The 8,822-nt window shown below is 66.8% G+C and overlaps 1 protein-coding gene across 4 annotated transcripts in view; it reads left to right on the forward strand.

Moving 5' to 3' along the window:
• The first annotated feature begins 2,510 nt into the window (after positions 1–2,510).
• The window catches only part of dmtf1 (cyclin D binding myb-like transcription factor 1), a 56,990-nt gene continuing 50,678 nt past the window's right edge, over positions 2,511–8,822 (forward strand). For all 4 annotated transcript variants that reach the window (XR_009447245.1, XM_059654818.1, XM_059654820.1 and 1 more), the window contains exon 1: positions 2,511–2,626. The gene's annotated coding sequence lies outside the window, so the exon portion shown is untranslated. The remainder of the gene's footprint in view (positions 2,627–8,822) is intronic.

Raw genomic sequence — 8,822 nt, forward strand, 5'->3', positions numbered from 1 at the left:
TGCCTCTGACATCTGTCTTAAATCTATCACCCCTCAATTTGTAGCTATGGCCCCTTGTACAAGCTGAAGTCATCATCCTCGGAAAAAGACTCTCACTGTCCACCCTACCTAATCCTCTGATCATCTTGTATGTCTCTATTAAATCCCCTCTTAGCATCCTTTTCTCCAATGAGAACAGACCCAAGTCCCTCAGCCTTTCTTCATAGGGCCTGTGCTCCAAACCAGGCAACATCCTGGTAAATCTCCTCTGCACCTTTTCCAATGCTTCCACATCCTTCCTGTAATGGGGTGACCAGAACTGCACGCAATATTCCAAATGACGCCACACTAGCGTTTTGTACAGTTGCAGCATGACATCACGGCTCCGGAACTCAATCCCTCTACCAATAAAACCTAACACACCTTAAGCCTTCTTAACAGCACTATCAACCTGGGTGGCAACTTTCAGGGATCTATGTACGTGGACACCAAGATCCCTCTACACATCCACACTACCAAGAATCTTTCCATTGACCCAGTATTCTGCCTTCCTATTATTCCTCCCAAAGCGAATCACCTCACATTTATCCGTATTAAACTCCATTTGCCACCTTTCAGCCCAATTCTGCAGTTTATCCAAGTCTCCCTGCAACCTGCAACATTCTTCCACACTGTCCACCACTCCACTGACTTTAGTGTCATCTGCAAACTTACTAACCCATCCACCTATGCCTGTGTCCAAGTCATTTATAAAAATTACAAACAGCACTGGTCCCAAAACAGATCTTTGAGGCACACCACTAATGACCTGACTCCAGGCTGAATGTTTTCCATCAACTACCACTCGTTGCCTTCTTACAGAACGCCAGTTTCTAATCCAAACTGCTAAATCGCCCTCAATCCCGTGCCTCTGTATTTTGTCCAATAGCCTACCATGGGGAATCTTATCAAAGGTTCTTAGAGGTAACTTCTTTCCTCCAGATGGTAGAAAAGGTGACCAACAATCCATCTTTGGCCAAATCTAACAAAACAGAATCTAAGCACTACCCCAACCTCAAATGGCACTACCATCACTGAACTATCCATTATCAATATATTGTGTTCCAGTGACCAGAAATGAAGTGGACCAGCCATATAAATATGAGCAGCTCAAAGACGAGGAATTCTGCAGCAAGTAACTCACCTCCTGACTCCCCAAAGCCTGCCCACCAACTGCAAGCACAAGTCAGGAGTGTGATGGAATACTCCCCACATGCCTGGATGGGTGCAGCCCCAACACCACTCAAGCAGCTTCACAGAATCCAGGGCAAAGCTGCGCGTTCGATTAGGACAACATCCACCACTTGTCCACATTCAAGTCACTACCTCCTCAAGGGCCAATTAACAATGGGTAGTAAGTATTGGCCCAGCCAGTGGCTCCATGAGAATGATTTAAAATAAAACAAGAACGGTCTGCAGTGGGATTTAAAGCAACTTATTTTGTGAAGTCATAACTTTAACATCCCTCTTTTCAAATCACTCAGTAATGAGCATAAGGAGCTGAAGTAGGCAATTCAGCTTCTGAGACTCATTCTCTCACGTCACTCCTAGAGATTTGGAACAAATGGGATTAGTTAAGGCACTAGGGGCAAAAGATCACATTAAGGAGCATCCAAGATAAGAAAATGTGAGGCTGGATGAACACAGCAGGCCAAGCAGCATCTCAGGAGCACAAAGGCTGAGGTTTCGGGCCTAGACCCTTCCATCAGAGAGGGGGATAGGGTGAGGGTTCTGGAATAAATAGGGAGAGAGGGGGAGGCAGACCAAAGATGGAGAGAAAAGAAGATAGGTGGAGAGAGTATAGGTGGGGAGGTAGGGAGGGGATAGGTCAGTCCAGGGAAGACGGACAGGTCAAGGAGGTGGGATGAGGTTAGTCGGTAGCTGGGGGTGCGGCTTGGGGTGGGAGGAAGGGATGGGTGAGAGGAAGAACCGGTTAGGGAGGCAGAGACAGGTTGGACTGGTTTTGGGATGCAGTGGGTGGAGGGGAAGAGCTGGGCTGGTTGTGTGGCGCAGTGGGGGGGAGGGGACGAACTGGGCTGGTTTTGGGATGCAGTAGGGGAAGGGGAGATTTTGAAACTGGTGAAGTGCACATTGATACCATTGGGCTGCAGGGTTCCCAGGTGGAATATGAGTTGCTGTTCCTGCAACCTTCGGGTGGCATCATTGTGGCAGTGCAGGAGGCCCATGATGGACATGTCATCTAGAGAATGGGAGGGGAATAAAGGTGCATCCCCGCAAACACTGAAGACAGTGGCATGCCATTTTTCCATCATTTCCAGCCTGCCGTGAATTTGACCTAGTAGTGGGCACTCGAAGTATCATTGGTCACAATAGTAAAGCACTCACTATCATTGGGAGGTGGGTATTTGAGAGGTAGAAAGGCGGCTCTACAGAGGCATCGCGCCATGATTTGGGCACCTCAGGCTTCTGGCTGGTGTAGGCCGCGTTGCTATGGCAGCTGAGCGGATGTGAGGTACGCTGTTTCCGGCGGACGGCGGGAGAGGGAGCGGCCTGTATATGCCTGTGTTTTTTTTTCTCTTCATCCTGGTATTTTGTCATCCTGGTCTCTTGGACGTTGTCAAAAAGTGCCCGTACTTCAAAACAGGAAGTAAGTAAATGCAGCAAAGATTGTGATGGAGGCGCCAGGGACGGACAGAGAAAGGGAGAGAAGACGCTCCGGGAGAGGGGCGCGGGCCGCTCCTCACAACATGGCGCCGGCTGGCGGCCCTCCATCCCTTACAATAGGCCCACCGCCCGCACTGGGCCCTGGGCACACCCTCTGCAACTCGGTCACTGTCAGTCGCGGGGAGGGGGGGCGGGGGACAGTGCTTCCCCACGGCCGAACTCCGGATCAGTGCTCACCCCCCCCCCCTCCCGTCAGTACACATCTCCCCTTCTACTTTTCCCCAAAGGCCGCTGCTTCTCCGCGCCCCCCCGGGGTCTGTGCCCATTCCCCCCTCCCCCCCACCCCCCCCCTCCCCCCCACCGAGGTCTGTGCCCATCCCCCCCCCCGGGGTCTGTGCCCATCCCTCTCTCCGCCCCCCCCCCGGGGTCTGTGCCCATCCCTCTCTCCGCCCCCCCCCCGGGGTCTGTGCCCATCCCTCTCTCCGCCCCCCCCCCGGGGTCTGTGCCCATCCCTCTCTCCGCCCCCCCCCCCGGGGTCTGTGCCCATCCCTCTCTCCGCCCCCCCCCGGGGTCTGTGCCCATCCCTCTCTCCGCCCCCCCCCCGGGGTCTGTGCCCATCCCTCTCTCCGCCCCCCCCCCGGGGTCTGTGCCCATCCCTCTCTCCGCCCCCCCCCCGGGGTCTGTGCCCATCCCTCTCTCCGCCCCCCCCCCGGGGTCTGTGCCCATCCCTCTCTCCGCCCCCCCCCCCCGGGGTCTGTGCCCATCCCTCTCTCCGCCCCCCCCCCCGGGGTCTGTGCCCATCCCTCTCTCCGCCCCCCCCCCCCCCGGGGTCTGTGCCCATCCCTCTCTCCGCCCCCCCCCCCGGGGTCTGTGCCCATCCCTCTCCCTCCCCCCCCCCCACCGGGGTCTGTGCCCATCCCTCCCCCCCCCCACCGGGGTCTGTGCCCATCCCTCCCCCCCCCCGCCGGGGTCTGTGCCCATCCCTCCCCCCCCCCCGCCGGGGTCTGTGCCCATCCCTCTCTCCCCCCCCCCCAGGGTCTGTGCCCATTTCTCTCCCCCCCCCTCTTCCGGGGTCTGTGCCCATTTCTCTCCCCCCCCCCTCCGGGGTCTGTGCCCATTTCTCCCCGGGTCTGTACCCATTTCTACCCCGGGACTATGCCCATTTCTCCCCCCCCCAGGGGTCTGTGCCCATCTCCCCCGGGTCTGTGCCCATTTCCCCCCCCCCCGGGGGTCTGTGCCCATTTCTCCCCCGGGACTGTGCCCATTTCTCCCCCCCCCCCCAGGGGTCTGTGCCCATCTCCCCCGGGGTCTGTGCCCATTATCCCCCCCCCCCGGGGTCTGTGCCCATTTCTCCCCCGGGGGTCTGTGCCCATTTCTCCCCCGGGGGTCTGTGCCCATTTCTCCCCGCCCCCCCCCACCGGGGGTCTGTGCCCATTCCTCCCCCCCCCCCACCGGGATCTGTGCCCATTTCTCTCCCCCCCCCCCTCCGGGGTCTGTGCCCATTTCTCTCCCCCCCCCCCCTCCGGGGTCTGTGCCCATTTCTCTTCCCCCCCCCCCCCTCCGGGGTCTGTGCCCATTTCTCTCCCCCCACCCCCTCCGGGGTCTGTGCCCATTTCTCTCCCCCCACCCCCTCCGGGGTCTGTGCCCATTTCTCTCCCCCCACCCCCTCCGGGGTCTGTGCCCATTTCTCCCCGGGGTCTGTGCCCATTTCTCCCCGGGGTCTGTGCCCATTTCTCCCCCGGGACTGTGCCCATTTCTCCCCCCCCCCAGGGGTCTGTGCCCATCTCCCCCGGGTCTGTGCCCATTTCCCCCCCGGGGTCTGTGCCCATTTCTCCCCCGGGGTCTGTGCCCATTCCTCCCCCCCCCCCACGGGGTCTGTGCCCATTCTTTGCCCCCCCCCCACGGGGTCTGTGCCCATTCTTTGCCCCCCCCCACGGGGTCTGTGCCCATTCTTTGCCCCCCCCCACGGGGTCTGTGCCCATTCTTTGCCCCCCCCGGGGTCTGTGCCCATTCCCTCCCCCCGCCCCCCCCACCGGATCTGTGCCCATTCCCCCCCCCCGCCCCCCCCCGGGGTCTGTGCCCATTCCTCGCCCCCCCCCCCCGGGGTCTGTGCCCATTTCTCCCTCTCCCCCCCCCCCCCGGGACTGTGCCATTTCTCCCCCGGGGTCTGTGCCCATTTCTCCCCGCCCCCCCCCCACCGGGGGTCTGTGCCCATTCCCTCCCCCCCCCCCCCCCGGGGTCTGTGCCCATTCCCTCCCCCCCCCCCCCCCCCGGGGTCTGTGCCATTCCCTCCCCCCCCCCCCCCCCCGGGGTCTGTGCCCATTCCCTCCCCCCCCCCCCCCGGGGTCTGTGCCCATTCCCTTCCCCCCCCCCCCCGGGGTCTGTGCCCATTCCCTTCCCCCCCCCCCCGGGGTCTGTGCCCATTCCCTTCCCCCCCCCCCCCGGGGTCTGTGCCCATTCCCTTCCCCCCCCCCCCCCCCGGGGTCTGTGCCCATTCCCTCCCCCCCCCCCCCCGGGGTCTGTGCCCATTCCCTTCCCCCCCCCCCCCCGGGGTCTGTGCCCATTCCCTCCCCCCCCCCCCCCGGGGTCTGTGCCCATTCCCCCCCCCCCCGGGGTCTGTGCCCATTCCCCCCCCCCCCCGGGGTCTGTGCCCATTCCTCCCCCCCCCCCCCGGGGTCTGTGCCCATTCTCCCCCCCCCCCCCCCCGGGGTCTGTGCCCATTCTCCCCCCCCCCCCGGGTTCTGTGCCCATTCTCCTCCCCCCCCCCCCCCCGGGGTCTGTGCCCATTCTCCCCCCCCCCCCGGGGTCTGTGCCCATTCTTTGCCCCCCCGGGGTCTGTGCCCATTTCACCCCCCCCACGGGGTCTGTGCCCATTCCTTGCCCCCCCCGGGGTCTGTGCCCATTCCCTCCCCCCCCCCCGGGGTCTGTGCCCATTCCCTCCCCCCCCCCCCCGGGGTCTGTGCCCATTCTTTGCCCCCCCGGGGTCGGTGCCCATTTCCTCCCCCCCCGGGGTCTGTGCCCATTCTTTGCCCCCCCGGGGTCTGTGCCCATTTCACCCCCCCCCACGGGGTCTGTGCCCATTCCTTGCCCCCCCCGGGGTCTGTGCCCATTCCCTCCCCCCCCCCCGGGGTCTGTGCCCATTCCCTCCCCCCCCCCCCCGGGGTCTGTGCCCATTCTTTGCCCCCCCGGGGTCGGTGCCCATTTCCTCCCCCCCCCGGGGTCTGTGCCCATTCCCTCCCCCCCCCCGGGGTCTGTGCCCATTCCCTCCCCCCCCCCCCGGGGTCTGTGCCCATTCCCTCCCCCCCCCGGGGTCTGTGCCCATTCCCTCCCCCCCCCGGGTCTGTGCCCATTCCCTCCCCCCCCCCCCGGGTCTGTGCCCATTCCCTCCCCCCCCCCCGGGTCTGTGCCCATTCCCTCCCCCCCCCCCCCGGGGTCTGTGCCCATTCCCTCCCCCCCCCCCGGGGTCTGTGCCCATTCTTTGCCCCCCCCCCCCACGGGGTCTGTGCCCATTCTTTGCCCCCCCCACGGGGTCTGTGCCCATTCTTTGCCCCCCCCCGGGGTCTGTGCCCATTCTCTCTCCCCCCTCCCCCGGGGTCTGTGCCCACTCCCCCCCCCCGGGTCTGTGCCCACTCCCCCCCCCCCCCGGGGTCTGTGCCCACTCCCCCCCCCCCCGGTCTGTGCCCACTCCCCCCCCCCCCCTCCCCGGTCTGTGCCCACTCCCCCTCCCCGGTCTGTTCCCACTCCCCCCCCCCCCCCCTCCCCGGTCTGTTCCCACTTCCCCCCCCCCCCCCCCCCGGTCTGTTCCCACTCCAGGTCTGTGCCCACTCTCCCCCCCCCCCCCCCGGTCTGTGCCCACTCCCCCCCCCCCCGGTCTGTGCCCACTCCCCCCCCCCCCCGGTCTGTGCCCACTCCAGGTCTGTGCCCCCCCCCCCGGTCTGTGCCCACTCCCCCTCCCCCCCCCCGGTCTGTGCCCACTCCCCCCCCCCCAGGTCTGTGCCCACTCCCCCCCCCCCCAGGTCTGTGCCCACTCCCACTCTCTCCCCCCCCCCCCCAGGTCTGTGCCCACTCCCACTCCGCCCCCCCCCCAGGTCTGTGCCCACTCCCACTCCGCCCCCCCCCCCCAGGTCTGTGCCCACTCCCACTTTCTCCCCCCCCCCCAGGTCTGTGCCCACTCCCCCCCCCCCCAGGTCTGTGCCCACTCCCCCCCCCAGGTCTGTGCCCACTCTCCCCCCCCCCCCCCGGTCTGTGCCCACTCCCCCCCCCCCCCGGTCTGTGCCCACTCCCCCCCCCCCCCGGTCTGTGCCCACTCCCCCCCCCCCCCCCGGTCTGTGCCCACTCCCCCCCCCCCCCGGTCTGTGCCCACTCCCCCCCCCCCCGGTCTGTGCCCACTCCAGGTCTGTGCCCCCCCCCCCCGGTCTGTGCCCACTCCCCCTCCCCCCCCCCCGGTCTGTGCCCACTCCCCCCCCCCAGGTCTGTGCCCACTCCCCCCCCCCCCAGGTCTGTGCCCACTCCCACTCTCTCCCCCCCCCCAGGTCTGTGCCCACTCCCACTCCGCCCCCCCCCCCAGGTCTGTGCCCACTCCCACTCCGCCCCCCCCCCCCAGGTCTGTGCCCACTCCCACTTTCTCCCCCCCCCCAGGTCTGTGCCCACTCCCCCCCCCCCCAGGTCTGTGCCCACTCCCCCCCCCAGGTCTGTGCCCACTCCCCCCCCCCCCAGGTCTGTGCCCACTCCCCCCCCCCCAGGTCTGTGCCCACTCCCCCCCCCCCAGGTCTGTGCCCACTCCCCCCCCCCCCCAGGTCTGTGCCCACTCCCCCCCCCCCAGGTCTGTGCCCACTCCCCCCCCCCCCAGGTCTGTGCCCACTTTCTCCTCTTCCCCCCCCCCCCCAGGTCTGTGCCCACTTTCTCCTCTCCCCCCCCCCCCCCCCCAGGTCTGTGCCGACTCCCCCCCCCCCCAGGTCTGTGCCCACTCCCCCCCCCCCCCCAGGTCTGTGCCCACTCCCCCCCCCCCCCAGGTCTGTGCCCACTCCCCCCCCCCCCCAGGTCTGTGCACACTCCCACTCCGCCCCCCCCCCCCCAGGTCTGTGCCCACTCCCCCCCCCCCCCCCCCAGGTCTGTGCCCACTCCCCCCCCCCCAGGTCTGTGCCCACTCCCCCCCCCCCCAGGTCTGTGCCCACTTTCTCCTCTCCCACCCCCCCCCCAGGTCTGTGCCCACTTTCTCCTCCCCCCCCCCCCCAGGTCTGTGCCCACTCCCACTCCCCCCCCCCCCAGGTCTGTGCCCACTCCCACTCTCTCCCCCCCCCCCCCCAGGTCTGTGCCCACTCCCACTCCGCCCCCCCCCCAGGTCTGTGCCCACTCCCACTTTCTCCCCCCCCCCCCAGGTCTGTGCCCACTCCCCCCCCCCCCAGGTCTGTGCCCACTCCCCCCCCCCCCCCCAGGTCTGTGCCCACTCCCCCCACCCCCCAGGGTCTGTGCCCACTCCCCCCCACCCCCCAGGTCTGTGCCCACTTTCTCCTCTTCCCCCCCCCCCCCCAGGTCTGTGCCCACTTTCTCCTCTCCCCCCCCCCCCAGGTCTGTGCCCACTCCCCCCCACCCCCAGGTCTGTGCCCACTTTCTCCTCTCCCCCCCCCCCCCCAGGTCTGTGCCCACTTTCTCCTCTCCCCCCCCCCCCAGGTCTGTGCCCACTTTCTCCTCCCCCCCCCCCAGGTCTGTGCCCACTCCCCCCCCCCCAGGTCTGTGCCCACTCCCCCCCCCAGGTCTGTGCCCACTCCCCCCCCACCCCCCAGGTCTGTGCCCACTTTCTCCTCTTCCCCCCCCCCCCAGGTCTGTGCCCACTCCCCCCCCCAGGTCTGTGCCCACTCCCCCCCCCCCAGGTCTGTGCCCACTCCCCCCCCCCCCAGGTCTGTGCCCACTCCCCCCCCCCCCAGGTCTGTGCCCACTCCCCCCCCCCAGGTCTGTGCCCACTCTCCCCCCCCCCCAGGTCTGTGCCCACTCTCCCCCCCCCCAGGTCTGTGCCCACTCCCCCCCCCCCAGGTCTGTGCCCACTCCCCCCCCCCCCAGGTCTGTGCCCACTCCCCCCCCCCAGGTCTGTGCCCACTCCCCCCCCCCCCAGGTCTGTGCCCACTCCCCCCCCCCCAGGTCTGTGCCCACTCCCCCCCCCCCCAGGTCTGTGCCCACTTTCT

This window comes from Stegostoma tigrinum, chromosome 25, assembly GCF_030684315.1.
Source record: "Stegostoma tigrinum isolate sSteTig4 chromosome 25, sSteTig4.hap1, whole genome shotgun sequence".
NCBI lineage: Eukaryota > Metazoa > Chordata > Chondrichthyes > Orectolobiformes > Stegostomatidae > Stegostoma > Stegostoma tigrinum.